The sequence below is a fragment of the Pelobates fuscus genome, chromosome 3, assembly GCF_036172605.1.
Source record: "Pelobates fuscus isolate aPelFus1 chromosome 3, aPelFus1.pri, whole genome shotgun sequence".
Taxonomy (NCBI): domain Eukaryota; kingdom Metazoa; phylum Chordata; class Amphibia; order Anura; family Pelobatidae; genus Pelobates; species Pelobates fuscus.
Window position 1 is genome coordinate 393,800,966 of NC_086319.1, and position 20,062 is coordinate 393,821,027.

The following is a 20,062-nucleotide window of genomic DNA, read 5'->3' on the forward strand; positions in this document are numbered from 1 at the left end:
TGAAACTTCAGGAATTATTTTTTTAAAATGTTGTTTGATAATATTGTTTATATTTGTGTAAATGTGAAATGTACGGAATGTCACCACATGTGTAATAGAAACCTTTGGCAGCCTGTTCTTTGCTTGTAGTAGCCGTTGGTTAAGACTATACTTTCAGGGATCATTTCTATAGTTTGTAACTGGTGAAATGTGCTCTAAAGTGTCCAAACTCAGTACCCACGAGGAAGAGCTTGAGTGTTTTCTCCTGAGCGTGAAGTGGGCTCCCAGTGCTGCTTTATTGTAGCTGCTGGTTGCTGTTGATGACCGTTCCTATTTCCTTAACCCCTTAAGGACAGAGCTTCAGAAGCTTACTTATGCTTAATGACACAAGCAATTTTTGCATTTTCTTGCTGTTTGCGTTCAACTGCAATTTGCATCTCTCTCATTTATTGCACCGACACATATTATATACTGTTTTTTAAAGGACAGAAAGGGCTTTAATTTGATATAACATATAAATATATAAATGCTTACTTATTATAAAAAAAATACAGAAAAATGCAAAAAAAATGAAAAATATTGTTTTTTTTTTACAGTTTTTGCAATCATAATGTGTGCATAATTAGTGCAGGTTAAGGAAAGTAATTAAAAATAAATTCATTTATTTGTTCTGATTTACAGAATATATAATGTGTCTGGGATTTTAAGTTTTTTTTGGTAGTTACAGGTCACAAAGCACAAGGAGTAAAATAAAATTTTAATATGGAGCGATTTTAGAATTTGGTATGTTTGTCTTGTAAGCCTAATAGCCATAAAATAAAACAAAATTGCCACACAAAAGTATATATTTATATAAAGTAGACATCACAGGCTATTTACCTAAGGTTGTTTTGACACTTTCTACGTAGCCATTTTACCGCCAACCTCTGCTAAATATTGGAGTAAAATTCTGTTTTTGGGGGGTTTTCGCACACAAACGTATAACAAAGAACTTCTCATGTGTATTTTGTAAAGTTGTTGTGTGCTATTCCTGTACAAAGTTTTATTATGTGTTCAGTTACTTCTGCTGAGTACAACGGTACCCCCATTGTATGTCTTTGGCACTATTTTGTGAAGCTACAGTGCCATATAGGAGACCTGTCCTTTTCAGTATTCACAGTAGAATTTTGAGAGACGGATATAATGAGCCTATGCTTCCATTTGGGGTATTATAACAGTTTGACTGTTCAAAAACCCCCACAAAGGCCTACCATTTGTAAAAGTAGACACTCCAGGGTATCTCATAAGGTGCATATTGTGCCTTAACATGCCCCCATTTTTTTACCATTACATGCCAAAGTATGTGGTAAAAAATAATTGTGTGCATTTTTTACATACGGATTGCATTTTTGCTGGGCATTTTGTATATTTCATATGTGCCACTAAGTTCAAACCCCCCAAATTATGCTCAGCTAAGTCTTCTGAGTAAAAGGACACCCCCATTGTATGTCTATGGCACTATTTCGTGAAGCTACAGTGCCATACAGGAGACCTGTCCTTTTCAGTATTCACAGTAGAATTTTGAGAGACGGATTTAATGAGCCTATGCTTCCATTTGGGGTATTATAACAGTTTGACTGTTCAAAAACCCCCACAAAGGCCTACCATTTGTAAAAGTAGACACTCCAGGGTATCTCATAAGGTGCATATTGTGCCTTAACATGCCCCCATTTTTTTTACCATTACATGCCAAAGTATGTGGTAAAAAATAATTTTGTGCATTTTTTACATACGGATTGCATTTTTGCTGGGCATTTTGTATATTTCATATGTGCCACTAAGTTCAAACCCCCCAAATTATGCTCAGCTAAGTCTTCTGAGTAAAAGGACACCCCCATTGTATGTCTATGGCACTATTTCGTGAAGCTACAGTGCCATATAGGAGACCTGTCCTTTTCAGTATTCACAGTTGAATTTTGAGAGACGGATTTAATGAGCCTATGCTTCCATTTGGGGTATTATAACAGTTTGACTGTTCAAAAAAAAAAACACAAAGGCCTACCATTTGTAAAAGTAGACACTCCAGGGTATATCATAAGGTGCATATTGTGCCTTAGCATGCCCCCATTTATTCACCAATATATGCCAAAGTATGTGGTAAAAAATAATTTTGTGCATTTTTTGACATACGGATTGCATTTTTGCTGGGCATTTTGTATATTTCATATGTGCCACTAAGTTCAAAACCTTCAAATTATGCTCAGCTAAGTCTTCTGAGTAAAAAGACATCCCCAATGAATGTCTTTGGCACTATTTTGTGAAGCTACAGTGGCATATTGGAGACCAAGCCATATCAGTTTTTACAGAACTTTGAATTTTGACGCTGGACCTATATGCAATTTCCAAGCATCTTCGTAAGTTTTAAATTCAAACTACCCCACAAAGGCCTACCATTTCTTAAAGTAGACACCCCAGGGTATTTCAAAAGGCATATTTTGAACCTTAGCGTGGGATAATTTTTCCGCTAGCTTGTACCAGGTGTAGTGGTAATAAGCGTTTTTTCTGCCTTTTTGACACACAAAGTGAGTTTGCACAGTATATTTTGCAAACCTTATGTGTACCACCACTCTATAATACTTTATATGTTGCTCAGCTATGTCGGCTGAGTACAAAAATACCCCCGTATGTACCTTTGCCAGGTATATGTGGACATCGGAGGGGCACATTTGGGACACAGCCATTCCATTTTTTTTCAAACTTTACATTTTTACGCTGTGCCCATGTCCCATTTTAGAGTATTTTACCAGGCTATATAATCCAAATACTCCATAAAGCCATACCATTTCTTAAAGAAGACATCCCAGGGTATTTCAAAAGGCATATTTTGAAAATTAGTGTGGGATAATTTTTCCGCTAGCTTGTACCAGGTGTAGTGGTAATAAGCGTTTTTTCTGCCTTTTTGACACACAAAGTGAGTTTGCACAGTATATTTTGCAAACATTTTGTGTACCACCACTCTATAATACTTTATATGTTGCTCAGCTATGTCGGCTGAGTACAAAAATACCCCCGTATGTACCTTTGCCAGGTATATGTGGACATCGGAGGGGCACATTTGGGACACAGCCATTCCATTTTTTTCAAACTTTAAATTTTTACGCTGTGCCCATGTCCCATTTTAGAGTATTTTACCAGGCTATATAATCCAAATACCCCATAAAGCCATACCATTTCTTAAAGAAGACATCCCAGGGTATTTCAAAAGGCATATTTTGAACCTTAGCGTGGGATCATTTTTCCGCTAGCTTGTACCAGGTGTAGTGGTAATGAGCGTTATTAAATGTATTTTTTTACTTTTTAAAACTTTTTTTACTTTTTAAAACTATTTTTTAAACTTTTGTTTTGCTTATTCATTTTTTTAAAGTTTCCTAAACTTTCGTAAAACTTTTTTTTACAGATTTAACATTTTTCTAAGCTTTTTCTTTTACCGTTAACCCCTAACTAGCAGTAAGCAGCACTAACAGTAAATTCCCCATTTTCCCATAACTCCCACCCACCCCAGCTAGCAAAATATTTAATTATACAATATTTAAATTAGTTAATTAAATTAATTTAACCCCTGAGGGTTAAAAAATAAATAAAAGTTAATCGTCAGGGGTTAAAAAAAAATGCATTTTGATCACTGTAGGCAGTGATAGACTGGCAGGCAAGGGGTTAATTTTTATTTGGACTGGGTAAAGGGTTTTTTTTTTTTTTTTTTTACTTAAACGTTATTAAAACTTTTTTTTTACTTAATTTTTTAACTTTTTAAAGCTTATTTTAAAACTTTTTTTAACGTTAACCCCTAGTTAGCCTAACACTAAATCCCCCAATTCCCCACTAACTTCCACCCTCCCCAGCTAGCTAAATTTATAATTTTAAAATATTTAAATTAATTAATAAAATAAATTTAACCCCTGAGGGTTAAAAAAAAAAAGAATTAACCCTCAGGGGTTAAAAAAAAAATCAGATCATATTAAAATGTAATCCCTGCCAATTGATCACTGTAGTCAGTGATCAATTGGCAGGGAAGGGGTTAATTTTTTATTAATATGGGTAAAGGGGGGGTGGGATTTTAATTTAACTTTTTTTTTTAACACCAGGGGGCAGGATCACTGCAGATCCGGCTCCCTGCACTTCACACTGAACCCGGAAGTGCAGGGAGGCGGAGGTGAGTATAGAGAGCACATGTGCCCGCTCTGGCATGCTGTCAGAGCGGGCACATGTACTCTGACAGCCCGATCCGGTGCTCCCGGTCTGCCTCTAATGCAGAGGCAGACCGGAGCACCATTAACCCCGCGATCGCCGCGATTGCGGCGATCTGGGGTTAATTTTACCGCGTGACGGACGAGGTCCGTCACCCGTCGTTAAGGGCATCCCCAGGATGACGGACCTCGTCCGTCACCCGTCGTGAAGGGGTTAATTGGAGAGTAGGAGGGAGAGAACACAAGCTGAGTGGTTACTACATACTCTGTCAATGAATAGATTACGTAAGCAAGCATCTATAATAAATATTATTACAACTATCTTAACAACAAAGATATCTCATCAGGAGCTGGTATGCTTTAGAGTGTGTTTGAAATTGTCACATTTGTTATCTATGTTTTCATTAGTTTGTGTGTCATTTGTTGGCTTTTTTTCCTGCTGTGTGTAATCAATTGTCAGTCATGCGCCATCTGTTGGCTGCAAAGTGTATGTTCTGAAATCTATCAGTATTTACGTCATCTGTTGGTAGCTGTATGTATTGCATTCCATTTAAAACATTGTCCGATTTCTTACTAAATGTACACATACTGAAAAGGTTTGTGTCTGCTTCCTAACATCCAGCAGGGGGAGGGAGAGTACTTATTATCTATATTAAGTACTCATTTTAACTCTGGTTTAGTGAGTATTACAGAGTAAATTTCAATCCCCTGTGTCCCCCGGTGCATTGGATCAAACTCTCACACATGGGGTGAATTAACCCGTTCACTTCCAAATTCTTTCAAGAATCTCAATTTCACCAGAAACTAAAGTTTGCTACCGATCTGTTCTAAAATGTTTTATTTAAACTGTTTACTGATCACTTAAAACTTGTTCCCAGTCCTGTTTTCTGTCCTTCCATGTTAGATAATAAATACACCGCGTAAGACAGTGGGAAGCATATTTGCTGTAATGTCCATAGGCTTTTATAACACTCTGAATTTCTGAATTTCCTGTGTTCAAGCACAAAGTGGGTGCTGTACAATGTAACACAGTCCATAAACAGTACTGCAACATTTATAATAGGGATAAGAAGCTGCTAGATCAGGTAGGTACATTATTTTGTACTTATTTTGCTTACCTCAGTCCTTTGTCACCTCATCAGATAGGAAGCTAAGAGAAATATCCCATTTACAATTTGTCTCTAATTCAGTCTCCTGGGAACAGCCTGAGGATTGGTAGCCTATTCACAGTGTAATTACCATACTCCCTCCCAGAATGCATAGCACAGACCTAGCATGTACACATGTCTCTCCACAACGCAAATGAGAGTTTTCTGAATGTTGACTGTGCACTTTGATTAGATGAGTTAGCTTTGCGCAGTGGCAGTATTGTAGCCAATGAGGTTTATCCGAGGCGTGATTATTGCTAATTGAAAACTTTTACCAATACCCCGCCATGATGACTTGAAATATAGTCAGCAATGGCAATTTTTGACAGTCTCTAAAGAGACTGATATTACATGTACAACAATAAAAAATATATTTGTTAACTATTTTTCAACAAGATTGATTTTTTGTTTGTCTAATGTAAGATTCACTTAGAATTACTTTTTTTTATTTGGTTTAAGAAATTAATGCTCATAAACTCATATAATGCAAAAAAGACAAGGGTTTTTACTTTTAGAATATTACTTCGCCTTGTCTCTAAACATGTATTGTGTTATTCCTGATTTGCAGTCCCCTGTCTACAGAACTTAATGGTACTTACTGATACCCAAAGATTTGACACCTGTCAGTTTGTATGTGCCCTGATTCCAGGACAGTTAAGCATGCTGGGAGATTTTTACTATTGCTACTATTGCTCTGTAACACTTTACAATTTTAACATCTTGGACATAAAATAATCTCCAGATTAAATTCTGAGAAATATGTGACATTTCTAATTAATGACTTTATTTTGTCTCTGGAAACTGAACTTACTGGTAGGATTATATGGATGAACAAATGACACTGTAAAACAATACTGTAATATTTAATCATGCATGTACAATTTATTTTTTTCCCTAGAATTTAGTTGGTAACATTACCATTGAAGCTAATTCCATTGTTTAGTTTGTTATTTAAATCTGATTTTATACATTTGTTATGTAGCCTGATACGTGTCAGGCCTCTAAAAATTGAGTGAAACTCATGGTTGTTCCTCTCCACGGAAATCTTTAGTAAAAGGCGAAAGATTTATTCGGTCTGAAGAGAAACCAGAGTATGATAAACTTAACTCTCAGTAGCAGACCGGGTTCATAAATATCCTCTTAAGCATATAGAGAAATCCTTAGTTAAGACGTAGCTCGGAGAATCCGGCATAATTAATTATCACATAAACTTGCACACAACATAATATGTATGAAAAGATTATCATTACTTTACTACATAGATGAAAATGGGCATTATTTTTTGCAAAGCATTGTGGGTATGTAAATTAGGCACGCCCCCAGCTAGCATGGTGTTAAGCACATGCTTTGTCTATCTGTTGAGTCTGTCCAGAATGAGAAAAAAATGCTCGGTGTATTTTGAGTGTACCCAGAAGTAGTGCATGCTGGGATGTGTAGTTCATCATGTTAGTGCACAGATTTCAAGAAACAAGAGCATGCAGGGATATGTAGTTATTCTACGTATGCAAATATTCAAAGAGAGGAGAGCATGCTGGTAGATGCTTTCATTACGATTTATTGTTAATTTAAATTCAGTGAGTAAAAATAATTGCCATTATTGAAGGTAATTGACGTGTGGTTTTATATTATTATGCATATTTTAATGTTTTACTTGTGTGGGTTCACAGGCAAATTTTGGACACAGAAGTATCTCCAGAGCAAATACTGAAACTATATGAAATTCTTTTTTAATGACTTTACTTCGTCTCTGGCAATTATTGACAGTGTCTTAGGAAAGTGAAATTATAGGTATGATCACACGGATGAAAGAATGATACTATTAAACAAATATTTCATTGATAATGTAACCATTTCAATGAGATGCTTTGTTTAACTTGTTACTTAAATCTGACATTTTACCACTTAATGTAGCCTGACATTACTCAGGCCTCAAAAAATTGAGTGAAACTCATGGTTGTTCCTCTCCACGGAAATCTTTAGTAAAAGGCGAAAGATTTATTCGGTCTGAAGAGAAACCAGAGTATACCAAATGACAACCTGAGTAGCAGAGCGGGTTCACAAATGTCCTCTTAAGCATATAGAGAGAATCCTTAAGCATTTAGAGAGAAGGTAGCTTGGAGAATACGGTCTGATTAATTATTAAATGAATACACATCATAGTATGTATTAAAAGCTTATCATTATTTTAACAAGTACATAAAAATGGGCATTATTTTTTGCAATGCAATATGGGTATGTAAATTAAGCACGCCCCCAGCTCGCAAAGCAATTGCATGCTTTGTCTAACTGTTGAGCCCTGCAGCTGTTAACCATGTGAGTGCTGGGGTTGCACTTTGTCTAAACCCTCAAAACTACATTTACTGTTTATAACTAAGAAACAAATTATTATTATTATTATTATTATTATTGCCATTTATATAGCGCCAACAGATTCCGTAGAGCTTTACAATATTATAAGAGGGGGGATTTACCTATAAATAGGACAATTACAAGAAAACTTACAAGAACCATAGGTTGAAGAGGACCCTACTCAAACGAGCTTACAGTCTATAGGAGGTGGGGTGTAAAACACAATAGGACATATTACTTTATGTACTGTTGGGCCATTTGCAAGAACTGACATTTAACAACTAACACAATTTGCATAATCATTGTTACAAGAACTGGACAAACTGGAAGGGGGCTTTCTGGTGTATCTCCCGAACCAGGAGGCTCTTAGACTGTACTTTAACTTTTGACACCAGCCTTCGGAGTTGGGGATGCCTATACCTTACTCTGGCTTTGTCCAATAGGGTTTCTCAATCCCTCTTTATATGGTTGGGCATAGGGTTATTTATTGAAACTAATCTTGCACTACTTGATTATTGGGCTCAGAGCATGGAGGGAACATGTGCCGGCTGACAAATACGTAGGGACTAGCTATTTGGCTAATTGTTAGACTATAATAGGGACCAATCGGCACCTTCCCTGTTGCCCAAGATTTATATATATTTTGACTCCTAGATTCATACTATAGCCTGGGGAATCACTCTGCATGAAAATAGGAAACTATAATATCTTGTAGAATTTCAGCTACTATGTTGCAATTTCCTACAGGACTTTATACGGCTATTGAGTGACATCTAGAGGTGGATTAGCAACATTGTATCCACGTATTTGTATTGGATTCTTTTTGGATAGTTTACTTATCCTTTCATGTTTCTATTACACATGTAGTGTCCCTTCCAGGAAGAACCAGACCATATCATTTTATACTACAGTTACTATCTTTATTTATTCTGCTATTATTATCACTATTTGTTAGACATGTGCAATTCGTTTCGGTCCGAATGTGAATTTGGACAAAATTCGGGCTATTCGGATAAGGGGGTGGGTGGGGGCCCCCTATATTAGAAGCTAGTCTATTCCAGAGCTCATGAAGAAAGCTAAAAATAGAAGAAAAGATATTGGAAGACCAAGACAAACAAAGGATAAAAAGAAGGGAAGGCGAGTGAGCAGACATAAGGGACAAGAATCTCATTTTAGAAAGATGTACTTAAGATGTGACAAATAATGACCATTATCTTGTCCATACACATATCGCCTTTACACTTTAGAGACCTTTCGGCCGTAGAAGGCAATGACATATTCAGAACAGCAAAAGATTTGTTCTAATTACTATAATGGTCTCTTTTATTAAACAATTATTTAACCTGACACAGGTCAGGCCTCAAAAAATTGAATGAAACTCATGGTTGTTCCTCTCCACGGAAATCTTTAGTAAAAGGCGAAAGATTTATTCGGTCTGAAGAGAAACCAGAGCATACAACCAAAAAGTCACAGTAGCACATCAGTTTCAGACATGTGCTTCTAAACATATGGAGAGCAATACTACAATAAACTGCAACATGGAGAAACCAGTATAATTATTACCGCCTTAAGGACACATGGCGGATATATTCCGTCATGATTCCCTTTTATTCCAGAAGTTGTGTCCTTAAAAGGGGTTAAATAAAAAACATACCGTGTACGGTATTGCCTCTTAAAAACTGTTATTAATTTAGTAGCTAATTGAACACGGCCATCATGCCTTGCAATGCATTGTGGGTATGTAAATTAGGCACGTACCCAGCTGACATGCTGTTGACCGCATGCTTTGTCTAACTGTTGAGCCCTGCAGCTGTTAACCATGTGATTGCTGGGGTCGTACTTTGTCCACACATCCCTCAAAACTACATTTCCTGTTTGTAGACTGCATTGCTTGTTTTCCAAAAAAGTTCAAAGAGGCTATTAATTTCAAGAGTGCTTTCGTAATACTACACAAATGTAAATGTAATATGCGCCTATCTACTATTGCACCCTCCCTTTATTTTTTTGTACACTACACCCCAGTGCCCCAATAAAAGAAAGAATGACAAAAAAAAAAACTTATCATTATTTGAATACGTAAATAAAAATGGCCATTTTGTTTTGCAAAGCATTGTGGGTATGTAAATTAGGTACGCCCCGAGCTGATATGCTGTTACATGAATTCTTTGAGCAACTGTTGCGTCCTGCAGCTGTTAACCATGTGAACGCCAGTGTCGTCCTTTGTCCACACTTTCCTCAACACTACATTTCCAGGTTGTACCTGCAATGTTTAAGCTTGCTCTAGCAAATACAAAGCTTGGTATAGTAAATAAAACACAACACCGATTATGGGTATAAGATAAAGCTGCAGACAATTTATTAAAATAATTATCCTGCAAAACCAGTAATAAAATAGGTGCGTTAACGCGGACATTGATCCAAAACATATTAAAACTAAAACATATGGTTTAAGGCTAGTGCTGACATGCACTTGTTAATACATCCCTCCCGAGCCAGATTAGTCAGTAAATAGCAATACCCCTTAATTGACCCTACCTGCGCCACCAGTCGGTACCAATCCTGCCAGACCCTCTCATACGCCTTCCATGTAGCAGGAGATAGCGAAGACCTCACCCATCCTGCAAGCATGACGTCCTAAGCTTCCACATCACTTCCAGACAGGGCAGGCCCTCCGGTGCTGCCTGCCTGAACCGCTCCCACGGAAAACGAGAGAGAGAGTCTGCAATTGCATTAAGGTAACCAGGGACATGCTGCACCCGGAAAGAGACATTTAACTCCATACACAAGAGAACAAAGCCCCACAGAAAACTCACCACCGGCCTTGAAGCTGCTGAAAGACAGTTCCGAGTGTACAACTGCTAGATTATCCGTGAAGAAGACCACCTGTGGATTACGTATTTGCTAGCCCCACAAGGTCAGCACCACTACCAAAGGACACGGCTCAAAGAAGGCCTGAACTTTCCTTTTTGGGACTACACCTAAGTGGGAAATATATAAACCCTTAAGTGGAATTTATAACAAGGTGCCCGCCAACCTCCATAAACGTACTTCTTTGGCCAACTTTGTGCGAACCGCCTCTGGAAAAGTTACGACGGACTTCAGATTGTGCAAGGACAAATGCGTGACAGCGAGAGGAAACACTGTAAAACCATTGGCTAAAAAAACCCTGAAGAGCCGCCCAAGCCGGCGAAACGCGCTTCAGGGTACACTCGCACTCTCGGACTGCCATATGTGAACATCATTTGACTCACGATCCATAGAGGGCTGACAGGAAGGATTTCACTTCACCTTACCAGGCTAGATTCAGTGTTATGTGCACTATAGTAATAGCATATTACCAACGATCTTACTATAGAATTCTATGCACTTTAGGCATGCACTTAGTATAGATAGTTTAAGTGTATTATTCTACTCAGGTGCCCTTGAAGGCTCAGATTAGGGTTTTTCCCGCTCAGACCGATCAGTCCAACTCCTCCCAGACGGCAACTATCTATATAGAACCTTATGCTGAACAAGCTGACAACTTGTGCATTGTCTCTGCCAGTAACAGGTACTAGCAACAATACTGTGGCTTTAGACAGCACAGTATTTGCAGTGACAAGTGGGCTGCATGAGACATACATTCAGAGGTCTCTGGCAGTAACAGGAAGATGTATTAGTGTGTGCTAAATGTTCTTCACTAACGTGTAGCTGCATGAGACACATATTTTTCATTCTCTGCTAGCATTAGCAACACCTGTTACATAACAACACTGTGGCTTTAGACAGCACAGTATTGTATCCTTGCACTCACAAAGCTCCCTTCTAAGGGAGTCTGCATCATTTTTTGACCAACTCCCCTTTTTGCTGCACGAGACACATATTCACAGGTCTCTATCAGCAGCAGAAAGATTCATCTCTGTGTGCTTAATCATTTCACTACAGTGAAGCTGTCTCTGCCAGCAAGAGCAACAATTCTCTCTTTTTATAAAGCACGTTGCAACATAGTTGCTTTAGACAACATTGTGCTTTATTTTGCACCTATTAAGGTACCTCTGTTTAAGGGAGTCTGTACAATTCCCACTCACTTCCTCATTATGACTGATTTTAAATGATAGTTCTTAAAAGTTAATTTGTAAAGCATTTTTCAGTACACTTTGGTCTGGGCAAAGCTTGTTTCCTTTTTTTGTCGCTTACATATAGGGTTGATGCCCATCCTGCTCAGAGACCAGACATTATTTTCCTCTCCCACCTCTCCTTTTAGTTCCTGTACATGGGAGTACTCATGAGACATTGCTGAATACAAATATGTGTATTTTACTGCAATAAAAGCTAACAGTATTATGATATTCACAGTTAAAATGCCATGCAGAACTAAAAAAATATAACATTTCTTAAACTTTGTTTTAGATTTTATTCATATTAAATAGTTCCAGATAGAAATATTTGATGTGAAATGAAAGCCCTGCTTCTCCTGAAAAAAAATATCTATAATAAGTGTGGGTGCACTTAATATGAAAAAGGTGAATTATGGTTGAACAGACACATAGTCAAATTCCAGGTTTTGCTTTGATCAGAACTTGTACAATTGTCTCTGTCCTTAAACGACCACTATAGTCACCCAGACCACTTCAGCTCAATGAAGTGGTCTGTGTCCCAGGTCCCACAGATTTTAACCCTGCAGCTGTAAACTGCTATGTTTACACTAGGGTTAGTCCAGCCTCTAGTAGCTGTCTCACTGACAGCCGCTAGAGACGCTTCTGCGCTTCTCACTGTGAAAATCAAGACGCTGGACGCTGGACGTCCAGAGGAAAGCATTAAGAAAATGCTTTCCTATGGGCGCTTTGAATGCACGGGCGGCTCTTGCCGCGCATGCTCATTCAGCGCTGACGTCAGGAGGAGGAGGAGAGTTTCCCAGCACCGAGGGAGCCCGGCACTGGAGAAAGGCGAGTGTTTAATCACTTCAGCCCCCTTGGACCCAACGGGAGTGGGATCCTGAGGGTGGGGGGAACCTAAAGACCCTATATCGCTAAGAAACCAAGTTTACTGGCACTGCAGGACCCTCTAGTGCCCCTTTCCCTCCCATTACAAGTTGCTGAAGGGTTTAAAACCTTCATTACCTTACCGGTGTCTAAAAGCAAGGTTCCCCATGATTCTCTGGCTATTTGAAAGTTTTGCCTTGGAGATGATAACCAAAACTTAACTGGCCCGTACGGGGATCGAACCCGCGACCTTGGCGTTATTAGCACCACGCTCTAACCAACTGAGCTAACCGGCCACGATAGTCATGGTACTGACAGCTATGTCTACAGGAGCCAACTGAATGGGCCCTCGAGGAGTGATCAATCCCAGTTAGAGAAAGAAGCCTACATACCCAACAAGCCACTGTCGCTGTAGATGCCAGGTAGTGCAGGTGGTGTATTACCAAACTCTATAAATTATTATGTACGCATACACATATAAACTCTGGTCCGTCTACTTTAACAAATATTTATTCAGAGACAAAACAACAACAACATGCAAATAATGACACACAATCTAACTAACTATACCAACAACAACAACAACAACAACAACAGCAACAACAACCTAACTAACAATAACAACTAAATCTTATAAAATCACCAGATCCCACTCACAGTTCACCATGATAAAAATTAGCCCATGTCTGCTTAGGGGTCTGCTTAGTAGCACAGCCAAGAAGGAACAGAAAGGAATGGGGATAGGGGGGAGTGGTTATCTCTTTCCTGACCTGTAAAGGTATTGAATTACCATATCAAAGGTAAAGCTTATCCCACTGTGAGAAAGGCATACATGAGCTTGGTCACATGACCCCTGGTCACCATATTAGTTTGATGACAGAATGTCACCACATTCCCTCACTTTTTTTTCTCTTATGTTGAGCACATTTAAAAGCGAGAGAAAGAATATAGTCAAACAGGGGTTGCATCACCGCACATTCCCCCAATTTCTATTGTTTTCAGTTGTTCCGTTTTTAAATTAACTACTGCCCTAGTGGGTTGGTAAGAACCCTGGTAGTTGTTCATTAATATTATATGGCAATGTGTTCATGTGAAGTAAAGTAAAATCCAGACACAATCAACCCCATACAGTAATTATCACTAGTTTATGACACAATGTGATGTTTAGTTTAGCCTGGGACTGGAATCTGAAGACTGTGACTGATCTGTGTGTTTGATAGCTGTGATTTTAGAATGAATTCTCCTTGAACATTGTCTTAGCCAATCCATTACAAAGCTTGAGGTTTGTTTGTTTAATGGCACATGCAAGTTCATGAGTGTAGGGGAAACTCATTCTGTGACCACCTTGAAATGACACAAATTCCTGCTTCTTGCTGTTACTTTATCCTCATTCTGGGCTGTGTTAATAGTTTGACTTGGTAATCTCAGCACTTCTTCATCTGTATAGTATCCATTTTCAGGATAATAGTTTGACGTGTAATCCCAGCACCTCTTCATCTGAATAGTAATCATTTTCATGATAATAGTTTGTCTTGGTAATCCCAGCACTTCTTCATCTGTATAGTAAACTGTGACAGGACATGTCAGTTACCTTCACCTCTCTGGGCCTTCCAATTAAAATGTTCTTTGAATCAAACACAGACAATGAAAAATGTACAACAGTAATCAGCGTATTGTCTTGTGTCAAAGGCTTAACTAGTTTTGTCTAATAAAATCTATTTGGTTGTGGTGTCTTAAGGCTATGTTTACATTTTAGATGTAGGTAAAAGACCCACAAATGTCTCCTGAAATTTTGATTAATTTAGACATTTACTCCACACCTGATGGAGAGTTGAACACAAAACCATATTAGTTATTTTATAATTTACTGGTGAATACATGCAATAATCACAAAATGTACATAGTTTTAACTGAAAATTACAATACATGAATGTGAGTGGGAAAGATGTAAGGGTGAAAAATGTATTCGCAATTGAACATAGGTGCAAATTCTCATACCCACAACTATTTAATCCCCTGCGTATAGCCAAATAGAACAAATAGCATACATTGTCACTTTATTCTTTATGCCATCTTCACTCAAGGCAATCTAATTTCCCTATATTCTTAATGACAAAAAGCAAAAAAAAAAAAAAAAAAAAAAAAGCATCAAAGATGGAGAGAGAGAAGAAAAAAAAAAATAGACTGAATGCTACCATGACACAGTTTGGCAGCGTGCAATCTATAGATCAATCAAAAATCAACTTGAGGCTATATTTGTTGGGAACCAAATAAAAAAAAATGCTTTTAATGTTTTTACTGTTGTAAACAGAAAGTTACACTATCACATCTCTCCAGTGTGATCAAATATAAGCCTCACGTTGGCCACAATTCACTTAAACTATGATTTTTTAAAATTATTAATCCAGCATAAAAAAAACAAAAAACAAACAAAAAAAAACATAGCTGGCAGTGCAGGCGTGCTAAACTAATAAAAAAAAAAATATTTGGAATTTGGCGCACCTGACTGTAATTCATGAATTTAGAGGCTTATCCTTAATATGAATATATATATATATATATATATATATATATATATATATATAACAATACATACTAAGGTCCTCTTTAAACTGGAGTGTTACGAGATAATGGTGAGACAGATAAAATATAGAAACAAAAGAAAAACAAACATACATACATACAGATGTAGAGGACAACAAACATTATGGGAGTTATTAATTACTGGGGAACCCCAATTGATCAGTATTTCCCTCCCTCATCTGTTCCCTAAGTGCTTTCATGTCTGCCTCCAATCTCTCAGTCTGTCTCTTTAGGTCCCAGTAGTCTCTATTCCTTTCTTTATTCCTCCAATTATCCCAATTCCGTCTATTAGTCTGATGCTCATCCCATCTATGCAGGGGTGTATCCTGGTTTTGTGCTGCCCTAGGCAGGACAAAACTCAGGCGCCCCCCTCACCCCCACCCCCCCCCACCCCCGCCACCCCCACCCAACCCTTCCCCCGTCTTCTAAATACACACACACACTGACAGATACGCATCCATTAGCTAACTGTTAGCTAATGGATGCGTATCTGTCAGTGTGTGTGTGTGTCTGTGTGTGAGTGTGTCTGTGTGTGAGTGTGTCTGTGTGTGAGTGTGTCTGTGTGTGAGTGTGTCTGTTAGTGAGTGTGTCTGTTAGTGAGTGTCTGTTAGTGAGTGTGTCTGTTAGTGAGTGTGTCTGTTAGTGAGTGTGTCTGTTAGTGTGTGTATGTCAGTGTGTGTGAGTGTCTGTTAGTGAGTGTGTGAGTGTGTCTGTTAGCTGCTAACAGACACACTCACACACTCACTAACAGACACTCACACACACTGACATACACACACTAACAGACACACACAGTCAGACACACACACACACTCTAACAGACACACTCTCACACACACACACTCTAACAGACAAACAGACAAACTCACACTCACTAACAGCCACACACTAACAGCCACACACTAACAGCCACACTAACAGACACTCACACACACTAACAGACACACTCACACTCACTAACAGACACACTCACACACACTAACAGACACACACAGTCAGACACACTCACACACACTCTCACACTCACTAACAGACACACACACACACTAACAGACACACTCACACTCACTAACAGACACACTCACACACACTAACAGACACACAGTCAGACACACTCACACACACTCACACACACTCACTAACAGACACACTAACAGACACACTCACACACACTCACTAACAGACACACTCACACACACTCACTAACAGACACACTCACTCACATTAACTCATTTTTTTTTTTAATTTACCCCCCCAGCCTCCTTACCTTTGGGAATGCTGGGGGGGTTCTCCCTCTCCCTGGGGTCTAGTGGGGCTGCCGGTCGGGCTGCTGGGCTGGTTGCTGGGCGGGCGGCTGGCGAGGGAGCACTTCCTCTGAGCTGTCTGCTCAGCTCCCTCGCGCGCCGCAGAGTGAGGCTGGGAGGCGGAGCCGGAATATGACGTCATATTCCGGCTCCCAGCCTCACTCTGCGGCGCGCGAGGGAGCTGAGCAGACAGCTCAGAGGAAGTGCTCCCTCGCCAGCCGCCTGCCCGCCCGCCCGCCCAGCAACCAGCCCAGCAGCCACCAGCCCAGGATGTCTGTTAGCCGCAAGGCTAACAAGGCATTTGCCCTGGGCGTTTGGGGGCGGCTTTTTTTGCCGCCCCCTGGAAAATGCCGCCCAAGGCAAATGCCTTGTTTGCCTCGCGGCAAATACACCCCTGCATCTATGGTTCCTTCTCCAATTATTCTCCCAATAACTGTTCCTGTTGTTTCTCTGTTTTTCTTGCCAACTGTGATTTTTGCAGTTATTCTCTCTCCTTTTTAGCCTCTCCCATGTATTATTATTATTCCAATTATTATTGATTACCTTAGGCCCCTCCCATCTATTTTTCCAATTATCTCCCATTACATTGCTTCTTTTAGCACTGTCCCTATTCCTATGGTCCCTCTGTGGATCTCTCCATCTTTTGTCAAAGTCCTGTTTTGGTCCAGTTCTCATTATCCCTCTTGTTCGGGTACATCCCACCTCTGGCTTCTCCATTTACCATCTAAATCTCTACCAGAGTCAACCTTGAATGTTCTTATGGCTGAAACGGAGAAGGCCTGTTCTGAGGAAGGATGCTTAATCCACCAATTGTCAGCTCTAGTTAGTACAATCTCTAAGTCTGCTGGTGTTGGATCAAAAAGCCTGACAAATTCTTGACACTCCCAGGGAAGGGCTTCCATTACTTTAGCAATGTGTTCTGGTGAGCCCAAGACCAGAGGCTGTTGAGGTTGGCGTAGCGTATACCAGAACAATATCCTTTGAGCTACCTCTCTAGGACCATCTGCTGGCCTCATCATAATATTAGCTATTTCTTTCTCTATGCTGACTAGATAGAAATTTGTTGCAGCAATTCTTCCTGCCTGATCAGACACACTGTTATTAAATCCAAATAGTCTGCTAGCCAAAGGACCCATAGCATATTCTAACAGTTCTGTCCATTCTTCTAAGTTAAGACCTCCTCTTTTTGCTCTATTTGCTCCCCTCATAAACCAATGTGTAAAGGTGTTAAAGTCGTCAGTTGGCATACTTCCCCACCATTTCTGGAAATTATCTTTGTCTGTGATTGACATAGTCCTTGTCTGTCTAGAGAAGCTAGTAGGCATTTCTCTTACATTAAAATGTTCAGTTATTATTATAGGGGCTTGTGGGACACCATTTACAATTGGCACATTTCCCTTGTGTTTTGTTCCCAGCACTGGTTCTTTACTTTCAGATATATAATACGACTGGTCTGGGCATACTCTAGGAATCTCCTTATCCCATTTATTTGTGTTTTCTTTAATTTTCATTTTATATTCCATGACTAGGTCTTGGAGTTCAGTGATCTTAGCACTATATGCATCTCTCTGTTGTTCTATTTCCTTTAATTCCTTCTCCAACCCCTCGATCATTTTGTTTGTTCTTAGGGCAGCTATTTTAAAACAATCTCTTTTATCAAGAGCATCTTCCATTTTATTAGTGGTTACTAAATTAGCTTGCTGCAATTCGACTACCATGCTTGCCAAACCCCTTATTGTAGCAACAACCAAGCTTTTCCTTTTCTTAATATGGCACTTTTTATTAGCAACAATCTGTGTCAAAACATCCATGAAACCTTCATATTTTCCACAATTGGGGCCTGCTGGTTCTGGAAGCTCATATGGTCCATCATGTTTGTCAATGTCATTCTTGAAGTACTCTAGTACGTCTACAGAAAAATACTTAGTACCCAGAAATGACATTTTAAAACTGAGCTCTTTAATCGAAATAGACTAGCAGACTAAAAAAAAAAAAAAAACAACAACAAGCTTTTAACAATGGCATTAATTTAAAAAAACAACTGAAACTGGCTCCAAAGAGATTGGACCATTTGAAAAACTTAATTACATTAACCTATTCAAACAAACTCTTGTCTTTTAAGAAAAAAACGTCACAGTCTCAATACGAGAAATGCCCACAGATAGCAAAACACAAAACCACCCTGTTTGTTTAAGGGGAGGGGGTGGGGGGTTTACAAATAAACAGAATGATTTAAAAGGAAGATATGGGAACTGAAAAATACCTGACTGTAACTTCAGCACAATGATCATTCCCAACCATATAAAAATCTAGGCACCTTTACTTCATAATATTTACCTCAAATACAAACTTTTCATTTTCTATTAAACACACTCCAGTGTAAAAATGGAAATGGTAACCTGGCTAAACAATAGCCACCACACTGTATTAGCCCCAATACCTTTATCATGTAAACACAATGCTCCTACCCAGAATTCAATGGTTCAAACAGACAAAAGAGAACCAACAAAAAAAAAACCAAACAGATTGCTATTTAAACTTAGAATGCAATGAAAGCCACAAAATGTACAAAATGTAACATCCAAAAACAATTACAATATATTCAGTTTAGTTCTAGTTAGTTGCAACAGGAGAGAGACAATACAGCACATGGGCTATTAAAAATGGCCGAAACATCAATAATACCAATGCAGTGCAACTATTCAATCTTCCCCTTTAATCACCAATAATTTAAAACTGTGCAGAAACAAAATTAAACTATAAATGCTACAATTTGCAACAAAATACGTTCTGTCAGTCATAATGCACAAACATTATGCTCCTATCCTGAATTCAATTATTCAAACAGACAAAAGATAACAACAACAAAAAATGTTTGCTATTTAAACTTAGAATGCAGGGAAGCCTCAAAATGTAACATCTAAGAAAACAATTAAAATAGATTAAGTTTCATTCTGGTTAGTTGCAACAAGAGAGAGACAATACAGCACATGGGCTATTAAAATGGCCAAAACATCAAAGGTTCCAATGCAGTGAAACTATTCAATTTTCCCTTTTTATCACCAATACTTTAAAACTGTACAGAAACAAAGTGAAACCTATAAATGCTACAATTTGCAACAAAATATGTCAGTCACAATACACAAATTTAAAACAGTCAACAAAACACATTTGTATATTTGTTTCAACAACGAATCCTATGCTATAAAGTCTCTTGCTCTTAGATTATGTATCAATATGGTAGTTATTGCGCCTCACAAACATTTGTTGTAGAAGTCTAAAATTCATGGTCGCCACATGTGGTGTATTACCAAACTCTATAAATTATTATGTACGCATACACATATAAACTCTGGTCCGTCTACTTTAACAAATATTTATTCAGAGACAAAACAACAACAACATGCAAATAATGACACACAATCTAACTAACTATACCAACAACAACAACAACAGCAACAACAACCTAACTAACAATAACAACTAAATCTTATAAAATAACCAGATCCCACTCA

General features: G+C 38.6%; 6 non-coding genes across 6 annotated transcripts; 2 read left to right on the forward strand and 4 right to left on the reverse strand.

Annotated features, from left to right (window-relative positions):
* Nucleotides 1-141: 141 nt before the first annotated feature.
* LOC134603746 (small nucleolar RNA U3) lies at nt 142-365 on the forward strand. The gene has a single exon (XR_010090494.1). It is a non-coding gene; the product is annotated as a small nucleolar RNA U3 (small nucleolar RNA).
* Nucleotides 366-5,550: 5,185 nt separating this feature from the next.
* LOC134603769 (U4 spliceosomal RNA) lies at nt 5,551-5,691 on the forward strand. Its single transcript, XR_010090515.1, has one exon. It is a non-coding gene; the product is annotated as a U4 spliceosomal RNA (small nuclear RNA).
* A 639-nt stretch (nt 5,692-6,330) lies between these two features.
* LOC134603811 (U5 spliceosomal RNA) lies at nt 6,331-6,445 on the reverse strand. Its single transcript, XR_010090556.1, has one exon. It is a non-coding gene; the product is annotated as a U5 spliceosomal RNA (small nuclear RNA).
* An 814-nt stretch (nt 6,446-7,259) lies between these two features.
* On the reverse strand, nt 7,260-7,374 carry LOC134603774 (U5 spliceosomal RNA). Its single transcript, XR_010090520.1, has one exon. It is a non-coding gene; the product is annotated as a U5 spliceosomal RNA (small nuclear RNA).
* Nucleotides 7,375-9,039: 1,665 nt separating this feature from the next.
* On the reverse strand, nt 9,040-9,154 carry LOC134603848 (U5 spliceosomal RNA). The gene has a single exon (XR_010090590.1). It is a non-coding gene; the product is annotated as a U5 spliceosomal RNA (small nuclear RNA).
* A 3,728-nt stretch (nt 9,155-12,882) lies between these two features.
* Nucleotides 12,883-12,956, reverse strand: TRNAI-AAU (transfer RNA isoleucine (anticodon AAU)). Its single transcript has one exon. It is a non-coding gene; the product is annotated as a tRNA-Ile (tRNA).
* Between the last annotated feature and the right edge of the window lie 7,106 nt (nt 12,957-20,062).